The sequence below is a fragment of the Falco punctatus genome (assembly GCF_963210335.1).
Source record: "Falco punctatus genome assembly, chromosome: 8".
NCBI classification, from domain to species: Eukaryota; Metazoa; Chordata; class Aves; order Falconiformes; family Falconidae; genus Falco; species Falco punctatus.
In genome coordinates, this window is record NC_137588.1 from 26,285,572 (window position 1) to 26,307,217 (window position 21,646).

Below are 21,646 nucleotides of genomic sequence, written 5' to 3' on the forward strand. Positions count from 1 at the left end.
AATCTTTTCTCAAGTCCTTAAGTATTTTCACAAAAAGGAAAAAAAATAAGGAAAGAGGTTTTAAGGAAAAAAGGAAGAAACCCCCCCCCCCCACTCTCCTGTAAAATCCAGGCACCAGCCCTGAGTTGTGTGTGGTCTTTTTTGTCTTTTCTTTTGGCTTCCCTCAAGACACGGCTTATTGCATTGGTCTGGATGTCGTCCTACCAGCACAATTTGCCGGCCAAGCCCTGATCCCAACAACAAAGTCACCTTGGCAGGTGCCAAAATAAACATCAGCCTCCAGCTACCTGTACCGACTGCTGACACTTCTGTGTGTGTCATGGGCCACGAGGCTGGAAAGGCAGCGCCTTCTCCCTCCACTCCTCTGATACATATCAGTCCTTGGACCTGGTATTTTTTATTCAGGGAAGCCTTCAGGAGAGCTGTTTTGAAATGCTTTTTATTTAGAAAAGTGTGAAGTTGTCCAGAGAGAGCTGGCTGTGAAATGGACAGAGTCTGAAAAATGTGTGTGTATGATATGGAAGCTGCATGTGCTCAATCATGGTTCATACCTGCAACTTCAGTTTTCTGTGTAGCTTTAGCTCATGCGGGTGTGCATGTGAGTGTGTCCTCATGTACAGAGCATATGGGATGTGTGCCTGTGAGTTTATTCCAAAGAAACCCACTTTTGATGTCAGCTGTATTGCTCATGACAGGAGTAGCTCCTCTGGGAGCCAGTCCAAGGCTTTTCGATCACACAATCACTTCCACTGGATTTATGAGGTGCAGCTAAAATTAGGAGGCATTTGAATTCATGAATGATGTAAAAGGGGAAGTTACAGGTCGTGCTTAAATTGGTCAGAAAATTATAGGAGTCAAGTGGGGAAGGGGTGCAGTCTGGCCAGTTGCAGGCGCGGAAGGGGCTGGGGAAGCCGGGGCTGGCAGGCGCACAGGAACACTGCTTTGTTCCCCTCTGTTTTACAAGCTGTAGTGGTTGTTATTCCACATTCCACCATATAAAACAGACCGGGTCTCAAAGACCTGTTTCAAAGTCAGTTGAAAGACTGCTAATGACTTGCTTGGGCTCCAGAGCCTGCTCTGCTCAATATGGCTTCAATTTGACTCCTGCTTTTGGACCGCAGGAGTGGGCATACCTGACTGGCTCAGTAGCCTTCTGCCCTGGATAGATGCCACACCTGCCCAATTGTGTCCGTCAGTGTCCACTAGAATTATTCGCTATAAACCACGTATTTCAGTTAAACAAATGCATAGGGTCTAGAAGAGCCCAGCAATTTCTCTGCCTGCACTGCAGCAGATCTATTTAAGGTTGCCCCATTTCAACAAGTGAGGACAAAGCTAAAATTTCGAGATCACTTCCAAAATGTATGCAGATGTTAAACACTCAGTAAAAATAATTAAAGATAAAAGTGAATAAGTAATAGTCCAAATATACAACATTAAAAAGGGAGGGAAGAAGGAGAAAGGAAGAAACAGAGGTCCTTTTTTCCTCAAAGACTTGTGGAACAGCTGACTGAAACGTCAAAGGGATACAGGTTTTGGAAGTTGTATTTCAGCCCTGCAAACTTGTTTCTGTGCCCGGTTCAACATCTGCAACCCATATTTCATCCCTGTAGTGCTCGTTGGAGGACTTCATTTCCCAAGAGTGGGGAAGGTGACACGTTATGTTCAGAATACCTGGGTTCAGATGTTGATTAGAGTTCACAAGGGGAATAGCGTAACGGTTTCAGATGAACAACAAGGCCCTCAGCTAATGCTGGGCGCAAGCAGAATGCTCTAAAACCAGGTTCAGAAATCCTTGCATGAGTGGAAGCTGTTGCATGATTTACACTGGCTGCATGGGTTTTCCTGGTTGTTTTAAGCCTTGCTTCCTAAAGAAGTGAAGCCTCTGCTATGTGTCTCTGTCTGTGCATGCATGGCTGTGTGTGTGCCCGTCTATCTGTGCCATTCCCAGGACTTTCTGAGTCCCAGTTTGTCTCCTGTCTGGGAGACCAGCACAGCTACCAACAATGTTACCTTCCTAAAGGCTCTGAGAAAACTAGGGAGCTAATGAGCCCAGGGCTCTCACTGTGGTGCAGGCGGGAGCATGAGGATGCCTGTTCTTACAAACCACAAAGACATTTTGTTTCATCCAAGGGGAAAATTGCCACGGGAACTTGCATCTTAAGGGACAGTGATGGAGAGCAAAATTACATGAAATCAACACTAGTGCCAGCTCTTATAGAGCTGCTGTGAACAGCACGTAGCAGAAATAACAAGAATACAAAGAAAATGGTCAAATGGGCAGTCCAGGTACTCAGCCCAGGGAGTGGGTGGGCAGCTTAGGTTCCCAGGCCACCAAGATGGTTGGGAAAGTTTTATTGACGGTCACTAGAAGTCCAGAAGCAAAACTGCCAGGATTTATTTTCTTCCTGGAGAGATGGAAAAGAGCAAAGTCCAGAGGCAGTTAACCTGGAGACACTTAGAAAAGGTAAGTCTGTTGAAAGTCAGTAATTCCCTAAGTCAAAGAACTTGAGGGAGGGACTTTATTTTTTTGGAAAAAAAATAATCCATTTTGCCAAAACAGTGCAACTTCTTGTTTAAAAAAATGAAGATCATCTTAATCTGTTTTTTCCCCCAGCAAAATAGAAGTTAGTGTTTAAATCTGTATTTTAATTTTCTGAAGTATGAAGGAAGAAATAATTCAGTGTTTCATAGCAGGAAACCACAACAATTTTAGGGGCAATAAGTTTTTACCTAAACTAAAATATAGGATATAAACATAATAAAACGATGCACGTTTTTCACATAAGAAAGCCCCAAATCACTTCCTGATCAGACTGAACCTACAGCTTTTCCGCTGGAGAGAAAACTGTACAGTTTTTTCTAGACACTGCTGGGCTTCTCTTGTGTCCCACCTTCAGCTCAGGTACTGAGTCCTTCGTAAGGAAGCAGAGTCACCCTGGCAGGTGGATGTGGTTAGCTGCAGTCACGTCATAAGCAAACTTAGTGTGTCTCTGGGGAGCAGAAGGAAGGAAAGTTCATTTCTGAGACGAAAGGCAGCTGGCAGGCAAAATCCAGGAATAGCCATACCATCTTCTCCAGGAGAAAGTTCAGGCTCTCTCTTTGCTTGGCTCGTTGGGTTTGTTGTTGTTATTCTTGTTTGAGAGACCAGGAAAGTCCCAGAAGGACACAGTGGAGCTGTGATCAGATGCCAAAGCAAAAAGCAATGGTATAAAGTCCTGCAGAACGGAGAGACGTTTACAGGGATGTCCAGGTTTTCAGAAGTGCATAAAAAAGTTCCTGTTTTGGGACTTGGGTTTTGAGAGCTTGGCCTGGCAGCCGTGCATCCTGCATGAGCTGGCAGTTTCATTTCTCTACCCAAACACAGTGTTGTCTGCATTTCTGTAGTGAAAGCTGATATTGCAAGAGAGGAAAAAACAAATCAAATGAGGGAAGTGTGCTTCATTTGACAATGGATCTTTAGACCCTGTATTTTTCAGAGCTAGACTCCTGAAGTATAAAAAAAAAAAAGAACAACCCAAGTCTGAGATATGTGCAAAATATAGCTTGACTCTGACGTCTGTAACTGTGTGAGAAAAATCAGATGTTAAACAATCACACTTTTATTCCTCCCAGCAAGACAGCCTGTGCACCTGTAGCCATTATTGTCTCTACTGTATAAAGTGAAAATGAATATCACATTGTATTGAAAACCCTCATGGAATACAATTACTCAACAGGAACTGTCCTAAATCTATCGGCTGTAACTCACTTGTAATTTTGTGAGACTAATGCAGAGAAATATTTCTCCATGCATGGTTTGCCCCCAACCTTTTCCCCCATTAATACATTTCATCCACTTTTGCTTACGATGGCTAAATTACTTGTACAAGATTAATTACTTATGGGAAGTGTCTGTCGTGGTCTGTAGGAATGACATTATACTGAACATTAAATGCTGACACTATTAAACTTTGCCGGACATGTTTTGATGTAGTAACTCTGCAGACTACAAATGAAATGGGTCCCCCACCAATTCACTACCTCATTGTTTTTCTGTCATCAGCAAACTTTGGGATATAGTCTGAGCTGATGCAGCACAGAGTTTCATTCATGTCAGTGGAGTAGGTTATTATGACTTCTTATTTCCCTGGAAGTTTTGCTGAGTTTCCATCTGCAGATGGGAACCTTCGCTCACCAATAAATTTGATCTGAGATACAGAAGCTGTCATTTTCCAGGCAGATATGTGGGCTAGTTGGGAAATTGAGGCTCTATCAACTGAAATCAACTGTTCAAAACAAAACACATTTTTCTTGCTGTGTTTAAAGATTAATTGTTTGCCACCTTAGAAAGTAGAAAGTTGTTTTGCTTTGGCATGCAGAAACTGCAAATGTGGTGTGTGGCACTTTGGGGAACTTCTTGGGGAAACACCCTTTTCGCGTTGAAAAGAAAACCAGAAAAGATCTGAAAGAATTCAGATACAGCACTGGTGGAGGGACTCTTTCTGCCCCCACCTCCCATAAGAATAATACTTTAAAAAGCTTAGGAGATTTTAAAATCTGATTTCTTTCTCTCCAGCCATCCAGTTTTTATTTATCTATTGTCTTCTCCGTCACTTCGAGGAGTTGTTTTTAACCTCCAGTTGATTTACTGATCTCTCAACACTTTCAGTGAAGGGTTGAACCTCACAGTGCAGCTTTAGCCCGCTGGATTTTGGCTTGTCTCTATTGTTGCTCATGCTAAGATGCACATGTGGATCACAGGTTGACTGACTTACAACTGATAGCACAGACCACACTCTCACACAAGTCATATGGCTTTTACTTCACCAGGAACTGGAGGAAAACATCATCCAGGCATACCATGGCATTGTCACATATGGTAGCTTTATCTTTTGGGACTCTTTCCATGAAAGAGCACGGAGCAGCATAGTTTCAGCTAAATCAACTAAACAATGGATTTCTTGAAGGAAAGAGGATCTGTGTGGCCTCCCTTGAAATATCGAATGACCATTGTATGGGTTAAGACCTACTTTCAAAATCCAGTTAGTTTATCTCTCTACAGCTGCGTTTCTCCTGAAGACTGTCTATTCCCATCTTCGTCACCAGTGCACTGGTGACTGCTCTTGTTCCTCCCCTGCCTAATTTCCCCCCTCCCCGGCCAAATTCTCACCTGCTGCATGTGTGCAGCATTCACTGCTGATCCCATCCTGGTCCTCCTCCTGTGCCATACTCTCCAGATTTATTCTGTGGACCTGGTCCAAACTCCTCTGGTACCCAATAGGAGTGGATGTGTTTGGATATCTCACCATGCCAGCATGGTAGACACCATCCTGCACCACAGTCACTGTCTGCTGACATGTTCTCATTGTATGTGAGGGTTTGCAGGCTCAATGGTGCTTAAAACCAATCCCTCTGACCCTCCCCCTGAGGAAATTACTCTTGGATCCCTTGGCTGCAGATGTATTTGTGGAGCGAGGAGAAGACAACATGGTGCATCTTTGAAGGATCGGCATTTTCAATTGTAAAACCTTTTGTTATGTGGGATATTTCCTAGCAGTCCATACAGAGAAGAAAAGGGGCATTGTCTGGTGAGTGACTTTGTACTGATCTCTCTCCTGGATGCACTTTAATTCATTTTAATGATTCTGCCTCCTGTCAGACCTTTCATTTGTTAAAGGGGTTTGTTAAAGAGATTAACTGCAAGGGGAATATTAACCTCAAAATGCTACGTCCCTTCCCTCAGCCCCTCCTCCCTTCCCCCCAAGATTAATATTACACCAAAAGGAAGAGGAAAGGTACTTTCTGTGAAACACATTACAAGACTTTTAGGAAGAGAGGGAAGAAGGAGGAGCAATGGACCATGCTGGACTCTTTAACCCATGGAGGAGGTGGAAGGTGGCAGTATTGATATGATGACTTTCCAGCTATATTCCCCATCCATGTGTCTATTCAAGCAGAAAACAGCTGTTTTTTAGGAATGCCAGTTTAGGGAAACAAACCATCTGCCTCAATTTGCTTCTACTCCTGCCTTCTCAGGAGTAGAATCTCAGAATAATCTGCCCACCCCTGAAAACAAATGTACCATGCAGTACATGTACCGTAAACACCTTTCCACCAAAATCCCAGGCCTTTAGCCAGATGAAGGAAAAAGAACTTCTTGGTTTCCCACATCAACCTCCTACCCAGGGATCTCAAAGCCCTTTGCACAGTGTGGGAAGTGACAAAGTCAACAGGATCCGTATATGGAACTATGGGTTTATTTTCAAAATTCATGGTCTCAATAGGTGTCCTTTGAGACCCACATTTCATGGATTTACTAGAGAGATTCCCTCAACTAGCCCAAGGGACTATTTCAGTCCCTCTTTCAGTCCATAATATCTGAAAGCAATTTCCTTATATCCCTATGGACTCTAATCTCCCTGTGGCTGGATCAGGCTTCAGAAGTTCATGAGCAGGATAACAGAATGAAGTGCCATGGAAGAGCAGAGTGGTGTGTCCTGGTCAAGAACATGGCTTTCCTACCTATGTCTCTAAATGCTCCTCTAATGTCCAATTGGTAAATGGTGTGATCTAACTAGCATGTATTTTGTGCAGAAGATGCATCACAGCCTAATTACACATTGTAATGTCAGTACAGAGTGTATTCTTTCTATTGGCTTCAGAGAGGATTGAGTCAGGTCCACTTTTATGGGGAAAATAAGATGCATTTCAATAAAGAAACATGCAGGATGTTGCCCTTAAGCAGAAGGATTGGTTGAGTTGCCAGAGGATGGAGTAGGATTGCCTAGAGCAGGTTGAATATTGGGTATAATCCAACACAGTCATGGTGTTGGGAAAGAGACAAATGCTATACTGTGATGGCTAAGTGGGAGAACTGCCTGTAAGTATGAGAAAATTCTTCCACTCTTCTTGCCATTAGCAGGGACTCAGTTTTAATACTGTGTGCAGTTTTGGTTACTGCTTTTCAGGAAAGATGTAGACCAGCTGGAAAGTAACACAAATGATTGAAGATCTGACTTAGAAAGATTGAAAGAAGTAGGGTTGTTTAGTCTGGGAAGAGAAACTGAAGTGATCCATGATAGATGTCTTTGTGCACACACAAAGCTGCAAAGAAAAAGAAACAACTTGTTTCACCTGTCAATGCAGACAAGGTGAAAGGCAATAGATTAAAACCGAAGCAAACATCATTAGCAGCTTGGGGGAGATGTGTCCATCAGGACTTGTGGAATCACAAGCCCTAAAAGCTGGAAGAGGAGGTTAGAAATGGTCCAGGTATAACCATCGTGCACTGGAGTGATTTTTTCTGGTGACTTTTGGAGGTCCCTGGCAGACCTGTTTGCTATGAACCTTTGTGTTTTCCACATGAGTCCAGGATGTCTGATTTTCCCACTGCTGTTCTAGTTCTAAAGGGTGAACACATTCCTGAAAAAAGACATGAAATGATTGTGGATTGATTTGGGCTGAATTGGTAAATATTCAAGAAACAAACCAAAACCATAGAAAGGCCAATGGAGAAAAAGGAAAAGCTCCCCATCTATTATATTTTCTTGCTGTATTTTAAGTTTCAGGGACAAATCCATCCTGCCATCACGCAAGAAAACTCCACACCCTCATAAAACCAATATAATGAGCGGAATATGGTAGCAAATCCTCTGGATTTTGTTTTAGTTTGGAAGGCATTAAAGAAAACTGTTGTGCAGAGGGAATGGAAATGTTGCCCGGGTGCCAATTCCACAAGGGTGTGTTCTTCTAGAGCCAGGTATGTCACTCAATGAAAAGCAGTGTTCAGCTCCTGCCATGGTTTGGGTGTTAGCCAAAGAGGTTGGAGAGGGGTGGATGGAAGGAGAAAGGAGCCTGGTACTTTTTGCTGCCAACATTCTGCTTTTTGTCCAGCTTCCCCTACACAAATGACATCTGAAATGCAAGCTGGCCCCTTTCCGGTATGGAAACCTCAAACCAAATTTAATAGTAGGGGCTTATATTCAAGTGTCCCGTAAAGTGTTGTAGAGAATTGTATCATCATTGGAGCATTTTGTGGTGTGGTCCAACCTCTTCAACCTGAAACCTTCCCCACCCTAGAATTTTGGACTAGACAAAGTGATTTGGACACAACTTCTATTCACTCATATAGGCATTTATTAATTTGTATTACTTCACTGCTTTATGTCCTATGAACAGAGTAAGAACCTGTTATTCTAGATGGTGGCTGAGCAGAGACAGACAAGGCTATAAGCTGACGTACACGGCAATGGATGGATGAATGATGGTAAGCCAATGGGGAACCCAGGCAAAATATGTTTATGTTCACCCTGTAAGAAAAAGGTGGACTAGCACAGAAAGATGAATTCAGCATTTTCCCAGCTTGGGCTGTTCATAGCTTGAGTTCAAATAAGCAGAACATACATAGTACAGGGTGCCTGCTGCTGGACTGGGCTGTAATTTGAAATAAGTGGCAATGATCTTAGCTTACTAGGGCAATGGATGCACCTCTGTGCTCCAGTCAGCTTTGCACATCTCAAGTACTGGGGCACTTTCCCTCCCTCTTGACATCCATAGGACCTGAGAGCAATTTTCTTACAATACCACTCAATCCCTATGGAATCTCACTGCTTTCACCCCTATTATGTGCCGCAAGACTTTCCCACAAGGGTTTAATCTTTTGCTGCCTCAACTGAGAAATCTGTGGAAGCAGAAAGAGCACAAGACAGACTAAAGAAGAAAGAAAACACAGTCGGGAATTGTTCAGCCTTGTTCCAAGATGCCCTGTCGCCCTACAGCTGAGATTCTTCTGAAATTCACTGGTACTAACTAGCATTCATCACTCCAACCCACAGCAATTTACTGGTGGCGATTTTCCACTTCCAGCTGGTGACCTCCTGACCTCAGAGGTTAAGACAATTTTAATTCATGCTACTGAGCCTGGCATCTGAATTTTAATGTCATGCTTTTTGCCTCCCCCCCCCCCCCCCCCCCCCCCTTTGCATTTTCCTGGTGGATGCTTAATGCTTGTGGAATCTTTTCAGAAGAAATGGAGAAGTAACATGCCACCTCCAAAGCGTGACAGCAGAACATGGCAAGAGGATTGCTGTATGGTCATGCAAGCCTCATATATTTAGGTGAGTTCTGTGTTGCTGGGAGACAGCAGTCATTGGCTAGCTCAGCTGTCTGGTGTCTTAGGTATGGGTGATATGTGGAAGAGAAGTGACTGTATGTAAAGCCTGAGGAGGCACTAAGAAAAAGTTACAATAAAAGATGAAAACATCAAGACAATGGGATATGTTTTGAATTTACTCTTTCAATGTGCTCATTCAGCCGTCAGGGAACAATTAACAATAGTGGAAGTTGGATGGCCATCATAACATCATTCAGGCTCTGGGTAACAAAACACAGGGAGACTCAGGCACTGAGTGAATTGAGAGCTAGATGACTAAATATCTTTGCTGACCTGCATCTGGGGGTTTCAGCATCCTGTACCAGGTCAGTGTTCTCCTGAGGTCCTTTGAAAGCACAGGAAGAAAGAAACCAAAATATTTCAATGGTTTTTCTGTGACTCATCTTCAGTTCCAACTTACCCTTGTCCACAGTCTTTGTTATGTAAGGTCTTAATCACAGAAGATAAGGTTAGAAAGAACCTTAGGAGCTCCCATTAAGAAACAGAAGGCTGAATACAAGTCCGTTTGTTTATTTAATACCTGGTAATGAGGCTGTGGATGGCTACCTGCTGAAGTGTTACAGCATATGTTGTCACCATCACACCAAGAGAATGTGAAACTTGTCTTTTGCCACTGCTGTCCTCTGTTCAATGCCTTTGTATTTTTTATTAATTGTTGTCATGCCCTTCAGTGTCCAGAGTTCCTACTCAGGAATGTGGCAGTAATTCTGGAACTCAGGGCAAGGGTGTTGACCCTGGCTGTTTTCATTTAGGTTTAACAAAATAAAAAGAACTGGGATATATGACAACCTCTTCCTTCTCCTGAGGTACCCACACTGCTCACCCCACTTGCCCAGGCACAAGTGACATTGAGGGCCAGCACTTTCTATATTCAGCAGTTATTCATGACAACAAAAATCTGAGCAACAACAGCAACATTTACTAATTTGTTTTTCACACTAAACAGAAGATTCCCTTTCCACATTAAAATGGAATCTCTGAAGCTGTGAATCTGAAATGAAAACCTCCATCTGTGCCTCCGTGTGTTCCCCTGGCCTCCCTACTCTGCTCCAGGGTAGCTGAATATCAGAACAGATCAGCACTGGCAAAAGAAATGAATGCCTTGTTTGCCCATAGTGTTAGGGTGTGGATCATCCAAATGTTGCCAGTACTGGTTAAGTCAATAACAACACAAACAAGCAGGCAAACCCAGGTCTTTGCTGGGAGAGCAGAGTAAGCTGGCCCTGGAGACACCTTCAGTTATTTTCTTACTCACTGTCAGTATCTCTGGTTTATTAATTTGTCTGGTACATTTCTTTCACTGTGGGCATGTCTGCTGGCCAGTCTCAAGGGCTGAACCAGGGACTTTGGGAGCTACCAGTGTGGCTCTTCACACGGTGAAGGAAGAGCCAAGCTAGAGCTGAGGTTGAAGGGTAATCTAGCACAAAACCCTCACAAAGATTTCTGAACGTCAGCAGTATGATGGACTTTTCTCCATAACTTCTTCCTTTCTTCTTACCTTTCTGTCCTCCTGCTGCTGCTAGCAGGAATCCTCTGAATTTCCATTATTTTGAAAACGGCTAGCTTTGGACATGCTTTGTTACTAACTTCCATTTGGTGCTGTCATTTAAGCTAGAGCTAAATGGGTTGTCACGAGCTCAGAGATCAGCATAAATGCCCTGGCATCAAAGGTTCACAGCCACAATACACCAGGCTGCTTCTGAAAAGATGCGAGGATCAAGTCCATTGCGACGCAAATGTGGCCGATTCCCTAGCTGGTGTTTTGTTTCTGTCTGGGCTTAGAGAGGGGAGGCTGAGGACAAGAAAGGAAATGTTCTGTGGGAAGATGATCTGGCATTTTTTCTCATTCTCCCCACACACGCATTCCAGGGAGTTATACACCAGATAAGCAGCAAGCACTCTTTGGCTGGCTAACTACTACACAAGCATTATGGACCATCTGGGGACTTATAAAGCCTGCAGGATATGAGTCGAGGTTGTGCTGGAAGTAGAGGCTGAGCTGGTATCCTGTGTCTAAATACCAACACAGCTGCTTGGAGCAGGAAAGGGGAACCCTCCAAAGGAACAGCGGCAGGGGCTCTTCTTTACGAAGGATATTACTCTTGAGTAATTGAATTGGTTGTGACTCCTCTGTTTGAGCCAATGAAATAAGATTCCCTCCAACAGAAGGAGCTGCGGGGGGTACAGAAGCAGACTCAAAGGCTATTATTATTATTACTATCATCATTATCATCATCATCATGGTTATGGTTTTATTTCTTAAAGAGCCTCTGGAAAAGTTTTTCAATGTTTTGAGATGCACGAACTCAATATTGTATGCCTGCCCTGGAAAGGAGTCAGCGTGTTTCAGATGAAGGGAGGCTTGAAAGACAGTGTTTTCGCATAGTCTGAGGAGAACCAGCTTGCTGGCTTCCACCACGCGCCAGTATTACAGGGACAGGAATGCTGTGGTTACAATTTCTCATGAGCTTTTAACAGGTGAACCAGGCTGAGCTGTGGGGAGGAGTCATCCCTGAAAACAAACATATATCCGAGCTTGTGATATTTTATGAACAAAAGAAATACTCAGGGCTCTGGTGTGGAGGGAGTTTGATCTAAAACAAACAGGGTCTTTAGTCACGTCTGGAGACCTTGTTAAAATTCTTTCTGCTTGCAAATCCCTCTGATAGAAGGGAAGCACGCTTACCTCCGATGTGACCCAGGGCCGGGGTTTTGCCAAGGGTGAATTTGCCCCTCTGTGACTATTTTCTGAATCCTAAGCACGTACTGGTTTTAAAAGGCCTTTTCTCAAAACACCAGACACTACTTTGCTCCAGCTGTTCAGCTTCATGCTGCAGCCCAGCCTCCCCGATGGCTGCTCTTCACCATTCATCCAAATGAATTCATCCAAATAGCCTAATACCATTTCTAAATTAAGTCAGTGCCTACAATGGATCCCAACAACAGTTGAGGGCTCCCTGTACCATGTGCTGTGTGAGAACAAGGCGTAACAAATCCCTGACTGGAAGAGGCTTCAGACAAGGAGAGAAAGGAAGGGCTCCAGGGAAATGAAGGGAGGCTCCCAAGATTACTTGAATCACCAAAGACTACTGACCCCCCAATCTGCTGATTCTCAGCCCATACACTTCTCCCCTCAGTTAATGGCTGTATTAGAGAGAAGTTATTTAACCAGCTAATGCAGACGTCTGGCGTCACAAGAATTAATTTAGGTTTTACAAGCAGTCTGCTTTTGACTTGGACAAGATGCTTGGTAGGTCTCATACACCCTGAAACCACTGGGGTTCAGGTGAAACTACATGACACAGTCAATAACCTTCTGCTTTCTTTTGTTCTTCATAAATGTTGAGTGATTTTTTTCAGCAGAGACATGTCTCAGGTTCCAGGGAAACCCTCAGCCAAGAGGGAATGAAAAAAAGAAAAGAAGGATCAGTCATCCATCATATCATTTCCAAGTAATATTTGAAAAGTAAACATTGCAGGGCATATGTCTTTGCGGACAGATTTCCAAACACCTAATGTTAGAGATCCAGCTATACCCAATGCCAGTGCACTTCAGACACAGTTTCTGCAGAATGGTTTCAGATGGAGTGCAGAATTTGGTCTCCCTGCCCCACCAAAATGCTTATGGGTTAGAGCTATTGTAAGTTTTTGGAAAGTACTTCAAAAGGCACTTCAGTTGAAGAAATAATTATTATATAAGTTACAGCTGAGTGTTTATAGGATAATTGCCTTTCCAGAAGTGTACCTCTAACACACCCTGGCATTGATGTTTTCAATTCTAGGGTGAAGACCAAAACTAAATGAGATCAGCAGGAAATCCATATTCATTTCAAATTCATTTAGCTACCCCAGGATACAAAAATAAAGTCTTATACAGTCAAAGAGAGAAAATCATTATAATAAGAAAAATATGGGCTAGATGAAGGTAAGTGATTAGGTATGTTTGGGCAACCATAGGCTTTTCAGGAGGAAATCAGTCCAGATCTTGTCTTTATTTGCAACTTCCTCATTCAAATAAAGATTGTCATTCTACATAAACTAATTTAAAAAATCTTCTGCAACCCACTTGTGTCAAGCATCACAAGTAAGAGAGGAGTTACTCAAAATGTGGAAAAATTGGAGGGCACCACACAAAATTCAAAGGCAAGTATAAAACAAACGGAAGTATTTGTTCACATTAAGTTGCTAAACTGTGGAATTCCTTGCTGCATGATGATCTGTGCTAAAGATTTTTCTTCCACTAATCTCTTCAACTGGTCTGAATCCATCAAGAGCTGTTCAGTATGAAGGTGCCAAAGATAACTTGGGAAGTCAACAAGCCTGAAATGTTGGAGGCCTAGAGAAGTGTTCTGGGAAGGTGTCAGGACATGCTTTCTCTCTTCTTGTGACTCTTATTGGGTTTTTTCATTGCTCATGCCCTGCTGGAGAGTAGCCCACAGCTGGCACTGGACAGCTCCAGCCATTCCCACAAATGGTCCACAAAGAAAAAAAGCCCTTTTAGGCTCTGTACATTGATGCTATCCTCAACCCTGATTTCCTCACTTTAAATCTGGCTCTTGCTTACATTTTGCTTTCTTCAGAGTTGTTGTAAGTGGACAGGTTCAACAGAGAACCACCAAATGGAGCCACGTGGGCCAGGATGCCACTAACCACTTCTCCCTGGTGCAGTGGACGTCAAGAACATGTCCTTAATACCTATAAGGAGTACATGGTAGGAAGAAGGTGCCAGTCCTCTGCGCTGGTCCCAGTATAGCCATATGCAGTGACGAATTCAAGCTTTCAGGGTGTGCAGAAAAGATGGTCCAGAATGGTGCCAGGTAAGTGCAGCTGTCACAGGATACTGATAATCTTCAGAACATTTTTGTGCAACAGGAGCATCCTCAAAGCAAAGTTCTGCTTCATTCCTTTACCTGGTGAGAGGTAGAAAGAGCTCTCCTTGGAGGTTTTGTTTGGATGGCTGCCCTTTAACTGAATGCCAGGGACTGGTGTGCTCCTGATAATGTGAAGCTCTCCCTTGGTGAGCTCATTTTGCTCCAGGGAGAATCGCTGCCCTTGTCTGGGTAGAGGGCAGGGGATTATGAGAGTTTATGGAGGATGAGGGTGAGAAGGCAGTGTAATCGCTGTTACACAGATGGGGAAAAGCTCTTGGCTCCAGATGGATTCCTCAGAGAATCAGATAAGCCATTTAGTATACTTGTTGGCTCCCCATCCATCTAAATTGCTTTGCAGCTGGGTGCTTCTCCCAAGGACTTTGGAAAGGCAAAGTATTGGGAGAGGTCAATGCCATGAGTTCGACAAGGAAGATCTGCTCCTGACACATGGCTGGGGCTTGCTCCCAGAAAAAAATGCAAGGACTGATAATGCTTATTAGGCGGGGGAGAGTGTGGGGGTGGTGTTGCCTGCTAGGAGGTAGCAGCACAACAGCTTGGCAGTGTTTCTCAGGCCCGGCTCTGCAAGCAGGTGGTGAAATACTGTCTTAGCTCAAGTTGCAGGGGAATCTGGTGTTTTGAGATGGAGGCAGGCTAAATAACAGCTACAAAGACTTCCTTCTGGGCAGTAGATTTCACACATCAGTGGCAGCAGTAGCTGCTGTTTCTACTTTCAGACTCAGACATATCCAGAGGAGGAGTTCTTCCATTACCTCGGTTCTGTTGTTAGGCAGAAATCCTGCAAGGAAGAGCAGGGTTTGACAAACAACATGAAGGAAGCAGGCAGTTGTGGTTGTGCCTTTGGCCTGGAGCATGCACTCTATTGTATCATGTCCATCACAGGTACTCCAGGTATCTTGGTCTTGAAATATTACAAACCAAACAGCATCACAAGCAAGCACCTACATTTAAGCGATGCCACCTAATTCCTATATTCAAAAGTATTTGGGAGCAGGAAGTCTGAGAAAACTAGAAGACTCCAAAGTTTAAGGTCAGTAAATGGCTGTTTAGACTAAGCAAGCAAGGGAAAGATGGACTGATAAACAGTCCATCAGTGGAAGCTGTCAGCTTTGTGCTCTGTTTTCTGTCCCTGTGAATCGTGCCAACCCACTGACATGATGTTTCCTCTCATTTTGAAGTGAGGAGAAGGCTCTTGGGAGCCCAGGGGGCTGCACAGGTCAAAGCCATTGTTCTACTGGATGTTGCACTTGCTAATGTCATGACAGGAGCTTAACAACGTCATATTGATTTCCCCCCGCCTCAGTCACATTTCTTTTAGCCTTTCTACAGCCTTAAAAAGGAAACATAAAAAATGCTGCTTCTTATGCATGAACAATCACTTTCAAATACCAGATCTCAGTCCAGAGCCTCCTGGAAAGGAGTCAAGCTCTAAGGAGTCTGTTTTCATATATTTTCTCTTATCAGTCCCCATCACAGATCGGGGTTTGTGGTTTTACAGCTGATGGCAAGTTGCCTGCATATCTCAGGCCTGAAATGCAAAAATAAGCCAAGCATGAAGACAGTATCAGCTTGACGCTACATGCCTTTCTAGGGCTATTAGATAAGAGAAACTGTTTGTACAGAGCAAACCTGTTACCTCAAGAAAACAAAGCTGCTTTTAACTGTGGCTTGCTTTAACTTTCCTCTTAAGCAAATCTGCAAAGTATATGAGTCAAAGGAATGGCCAGCCAGATCATTAGCTCTGTACCACTGACCCCAGTGCAGCAGGAACAAGCTGAAAAATGGTCTAGGGCCGAGCCACTCTGAGGGACTCACTGCCAGCCTGGAGAAGAGCAGTCTTCATTTGATCTTAAGTCGAAAGATCCTTTGACAGTGAAACATTTCAGAGGGTGGTCTTGATGCTATACACAGTGTGTGCATGGCATACTCTGGGGCACTGTGTGAGGAGTACACACACAGGGGTCCTTGTTCCTTGATGGTCCAAATGGAGAACACTGTTGCTCCCTTCTGGCCCATATGGCTGTTTTTCTCCCTGTGGAAATGATGGCACTGGAGTTGCAGTGGGGACTGATGCACACACGAATCTGTCTCCAAACCACACAGTCCAGATTTGTCTGGGTGTACTTTTGCATCCCCCAATTTAAATATTACCTGAGTACACTTCTGCTTTGAACCACCCTTTCAGAGAGTCCCTCTTTCTCCTCATCAAGTCATTCACTCTAAACAACATGGAGACCTCAAAAATGCAATCAATACAAACATTTTTGTGCATTCAGTGTTCTTATATATTACCTGCTTGGTAAATGACTTTTTTTTTTGTTCTTTACCACAATTAGTTACTGTTTCAGAAGTTGTCATATCCCACTAAACCACAGGAGGTTTTCTTATCCCAAGTGAGCCCATTTCTATGGAGAAAATCGGATTCTAAATTCTTTTGCATGCCCCCACCCCCGCACAAGAAAGATCAGCTCTGGAGCTGCAAATATAGACACTCTCTATCCAGGGGAAAGGTAGTTTGTGACCAGTCATAAAACTTTTTGCTGAAAGATGAATTTGCTGGACTGGTGTTTGCTAAAGAATCAAATTGATTTCCTAACTACCCTATCCTCTCCTTCCATTCTTTAAACCTAATTGTATATGTGCCTCTCCAGTTGCAAAAATATAGCAAAAGCCTTCTTTTAAAATATGTTGGGGTCAGGCCTCTTTCTTAGGATTTTAGAGCTGATCTGGATATGATCTTGTATTTGTATTTATCATCAGAAAATTTCAACATGAGTTGAACTTAAAAAGCCTTACCCACTACATTCTTACACCACATCAAAACCATCTGCAGAGAGAGATAAACTTTATAGATTAAGACTGACTGATATGAACAAAAGCTCTTGGAAGACAAGTCAAGTGATTTGGCAAAGCAGGCAATGAGTTAAAACAGGCATTTAGCCCTGAGTCTCTCAACCTGGTGTGCGGTGACACAGCTGGATGCTGAACATTTGAACTGACACCAGGCAAGAATGTGGGCACTATGCTTGATCCTGAATTTGGCTTATACTGTGAAAAGTGTTCTAAGAGTTTAAACTCTTAAGTTGGCACAGCTCTGGTGTAATAAGCACCCATCTCTTCCATCAGAGTTAAGGTGGTTTAAGAATTTAGTGTCTTAAAAGCAGTATGATCTGCTAAACTGCTTTCAAGATTTAGGAGGACTTAGTTCTTTAAACCAGTTTAATGTCTTAAAGTGGCTGAGCCACTTTTGCTGGCTTAAAAAGTTAGCAGAGTTGAGACTAGGTGACATTGGATGGATGCTGCTGTGCTGAGGATTGGATCAGACCAGTAGTGTGGCCTTCTGGCTTCCCAGTCTCTGAATCTGGTCTGTTTTTCAAGGTCATTGCTCAAACAATTCCAAGCAGTTGGCAAATAGAGACTGGGACTGTTTGCCAGTCAAATCTAGTTCAAGTATTCTTTGAGTCAATATCCAGCTATTGTGTTACTTATTTGTTCTTCTAATCTTCCAAATCCCCCATAAAACCTATATATTTTTGCTCTGCCCTCCTCTTCTTACATTTCAATGACAGCATGTCTGCTATTTCTGGAGCTCCTTGAAAATCTGCGTATAGTTTTCTATTGATGCTAAGTCCATCTCCCACCCTTATGCCTTCCTTTAGGAGATACTGCCATTTTTTACTTGCTTTTGTACTCTGGGAACATGATCCCAGCTTTAGGATCTGGTGCTGACAGTAAGAAAGTGGTGAACATGGGGTGGGTAAAACAGGGACATCTGAAAGTCTCTTGCAGAGCTTTTCTCCCTGTGTTTGTCTATCAGGTCATTAGTGTGTGCCTCTTGCTGAAATCAGGGTGATACAAGGTACTCCTGGTTCATTTGAATATGAGGTTGTGTTCAGTGACAATTGACACAGGTGTTTCAGAAGGGAGGTCATGCCATTCAAAGCAGAGAGCTGTTGGATGATCTGTCCAGCCCTTTCCTCCCTCTGGGAAAATTCCCAACTGTTCTTAACCAGGCAATGGCTTAAACTTTCAGCTCTCAGCATCCCAGTCTTCCTGTGGCAATGACTCCCACTGTCCCATGAAAACCAAACATTAATTTCTTTTCGTAAAGATGGAATTTGTCACTTTTCTGTTCTTCTGGCTGAGCCTTCCCTTATCATCAGAAAGAGAGACAGATTCTCTCTCTCAGATTTGTCCTTAGTTTTTAAAAGTATTATTTTAATTAATCTCTTCTTTGTGACAAGCGACCCTGTTCTCTTAACTTTCTTTTTGCATGACCTCTGTGAGACCCAGGTATTCTCAGCATTTTTGAACCTGTTGTTTACATGTGGAAATAGCAGGTTATGTACCTTATCTTGGAAATTTAGGTCACAACTACGGTCCAGAAGATGTTCTAAATATAATGTAATTGTATTTATCATCCAACTTGTATTTCAGACATCTTTAGTACCTCTTTCCTGGTACCTAGAGTAGATGTATGCACCCAACAATGCACACATCTATGCATGTAGATGCATACATCTCAATAATGTGGAATTACTTACACTTCAGCCACCTAAAGTTGGATGCCATGTTTTTGAGCAAAACAATGGAAAGCAGTGTTTCATTTTCCTTAGATAACCCCAGGCAGGATGAATTGCTTCCAGAGGTGCTCAGCCTGGGCTAGAAGCCTGAGTTTTAGTTGCTAAACTGAGGGAGAAGGAACCTATCCTACAGGCACCCTGGCTCTGGGGAAAAGGTCAAATACAGGACGTTCTGTCGGCCAGTTCTGGGATATGTTCCTGTTTAGCAGCTGAGTTGTCTGGGGTGATCCTTAAGGTTGTGTGAAACAGCACAAGCACCTATTATTAGGTATCTGGCATAAAGCTTTACCTGAGCCGAGAATGAGGGGAAAAAAAAAACACCCGGAAACATAGTTTAAAATGCGTCTTTGGTACTTGTTGCTTAATTATCACTGGGGACTGTTTATCAGCTCTGGAGAAAGACAGAATAGGCTGTCAGGATCAGCCAACTGTGTATCCTCTCACTGTCCCAAGCTGTGGTCATGGTCCCTGAATCCATTGTCACATGCTTTCCTCTGCCCTGTACACCCTGACAAGTTCTCAAAACTGTAACTCTGAAGAATGGCCAATCACCAGATCTTCTTGCAGAGAAAACAAAACAAACTCTGGCTTTTTTGTTTTATTGTAATCAGAGGCTCCCTTTTTAATCATTCCAGTTTCTAGTCACATGGAACATGAACTGCCTAAGAGAGCCTGAGGAGACAGAATATGGCAGAAAGGAGGGGAGCTTAGACAAAAAGCTTCCTCGCTGGGGACAGGAAAAGCAAGGCAATGGAACAGGGACCTTCCGCTTTGAGGTCAGGGTTTCCAATGCACCCATCGGTTTGTGGCTTTGGGAGGTTGTTCCCTTAGACTGAGAAGGGTATGGAATGGATGACACCTGCCCTTATACTCTGGATCCAGTCTCTACATCTTGGCCCAATTACTTACACTGAGATCCTGGAACACATTTGTGGGTTTCAGTCATCATCTACATAAAACCTCCCAGTGTGCCACTGCCGGGTGATTTGTCTGCAGACAGTAACTTTTTACAGTAACAGTGATTTTTAACATTACCTGTGAGAAGAGGGGATGGGAGAGAACATACTCAGAACCAACTCGACTTTTTTGGAGTCTGGAAATTTTTCTTCCTTCATATTTCCCCAGTATAAAGAATTCTTTCCCTTATCCTCAGGCTTAATCAAATCCTGGGGTCAAAACCTGGCTCCACACAATTCAGCTTTTCTGGAATGCTCCTGGAATTTCACACATTCCTTTTAAAGGCTGAGCAAGCTTTGCAACGATGCTGGACTTAAAGGTTTCCTAAGGATGGAAGGCCCTCACCAGAACCTGACGGATGTGTGCGAGAGAGAAGTCTGCTCCAGCTACTGGTCTTTTTTAGCCTGACCTTTATAAAGAATGAGATCTAATGAAAACATTAGTGAAAGCTCTCTCAAAGAACAGAAGAGCAGAAAAAGCTCATTTTGATGTTTTTTCCTACTTGAAAATCACTGCCTTATGCATGTGGCTATATACATAAAACCTCCTTCATTCTAGTGTTGACCTTGAGCCTGCTAACTTCTTTCTGTACCTCAAACCCCTGGGCTAAAAGATGACTCTCATTTCCTTCAACAGGGTCCCAGATCCATGCAAATCACTATGTGAGGCCAAAGACTTCTACCTGGCCAGCACAGGACCTCACTTGAACAGTGCCTCAGGTCCCTTCTCTGTGAGCCAAGAGGCTCATGCTTAGCCATATTTAGCAGCTACCAGGAAGGCTTTACATGCAGTTTCTCTCTTTGCAGCCTCCCATTTGGCCTCTGTGCCTGACACATTTGTGTGTGAAGCTTCCTTAGGCTCAATCAGTCATGATGGTGTGCAGGCAAGATCCAGCTGTGACTCACTGGGGATGGAGGAATTACCTGTGGACTCTCAGTCCCTTCCCTGTGTTCACATATGCAAAAATCCCTTTCTGTCCATACATGTAGAAAATAACTGCTCCAGCATTGCATAGGTCACATAACTAAGACACCAGGGCAGTGATGGTTACTTCCCAGAAGACCTTCCAGGCTGATGATCTGGAAGACATCTTTTTCACCTGTTTATCTGGCCCTGTGCTTAGCAGGGATGTAATATTTTATGTTCATTTGGGTCAGGACCAGGGATGTCATCCCATGGCTCCAAATGATGGTAAATCCACCCTGTCCCTTGGGGTGCAGCTCTCCCCACGATGCATTACTCTTCTGCGCAGAAATGTGCCATGAATTTCCTCTGTGGGTTTTGTTGATTTCCAAATTGCAGTCCGTGGAGTCACTCATGCCTCAGGCTGCTAGATCAAAGATCCATTTTATATCAGAATTTTTCACTCCATAATTCCTCTAATCACTTATTAACCTGTTAGTCCATATGCCATCTCACAAATTGCTCTCCTTTCCTCTCTCACCAGTAAGCACGTTTGCCAGGCTGTAAATCTTTCTGGCAGCTCTTCTTTGAGCTTTCTCCAAGTTTTCTTTTTAAAGTACCAACTCTGGGACTGGACAGAGGATTTCATTCTCATGTGTTTGCCAGAGGTTGGTTTGTGAACATATCCCCCTTTATTTATTTCTGCCAGTTCTGGGTGACAAAAGGGAGACTGAGAAGGAAAGTGATAGCATATGATGTTTCTTTTAACTATGTGATCCTAATATGGAGGAATCTTTCATGGTTTTCTGGGGACCACCCAGTGACTTTTGGTATAACACCAAGCAGCAATTACAGTCTTATCTTTATGAGACTTGACAGCAGATGTCCAGAAAGTAGCTGTTTTTGAACAGAATCAGCATCAGTCCCACCTATTTCTCCCAGCCTGGCCAAAAGAAAGGTTGACTGTACTGAGCAAGGCTGGGTTGAAATGCTGCCCTCCCAATTACCCTGTGTGGCTTTCTCCATGAGACACATCTTTCAGGTCCCATGAACTGGGGAAAGGCTCCATCGACTCTGCTTGGATGCACCGTACCCTTGTCAGAGATGCACTTGTCAAGCCTCCACACGGGCACGCGTCCACTCCTGCTCTGGAAATTGCC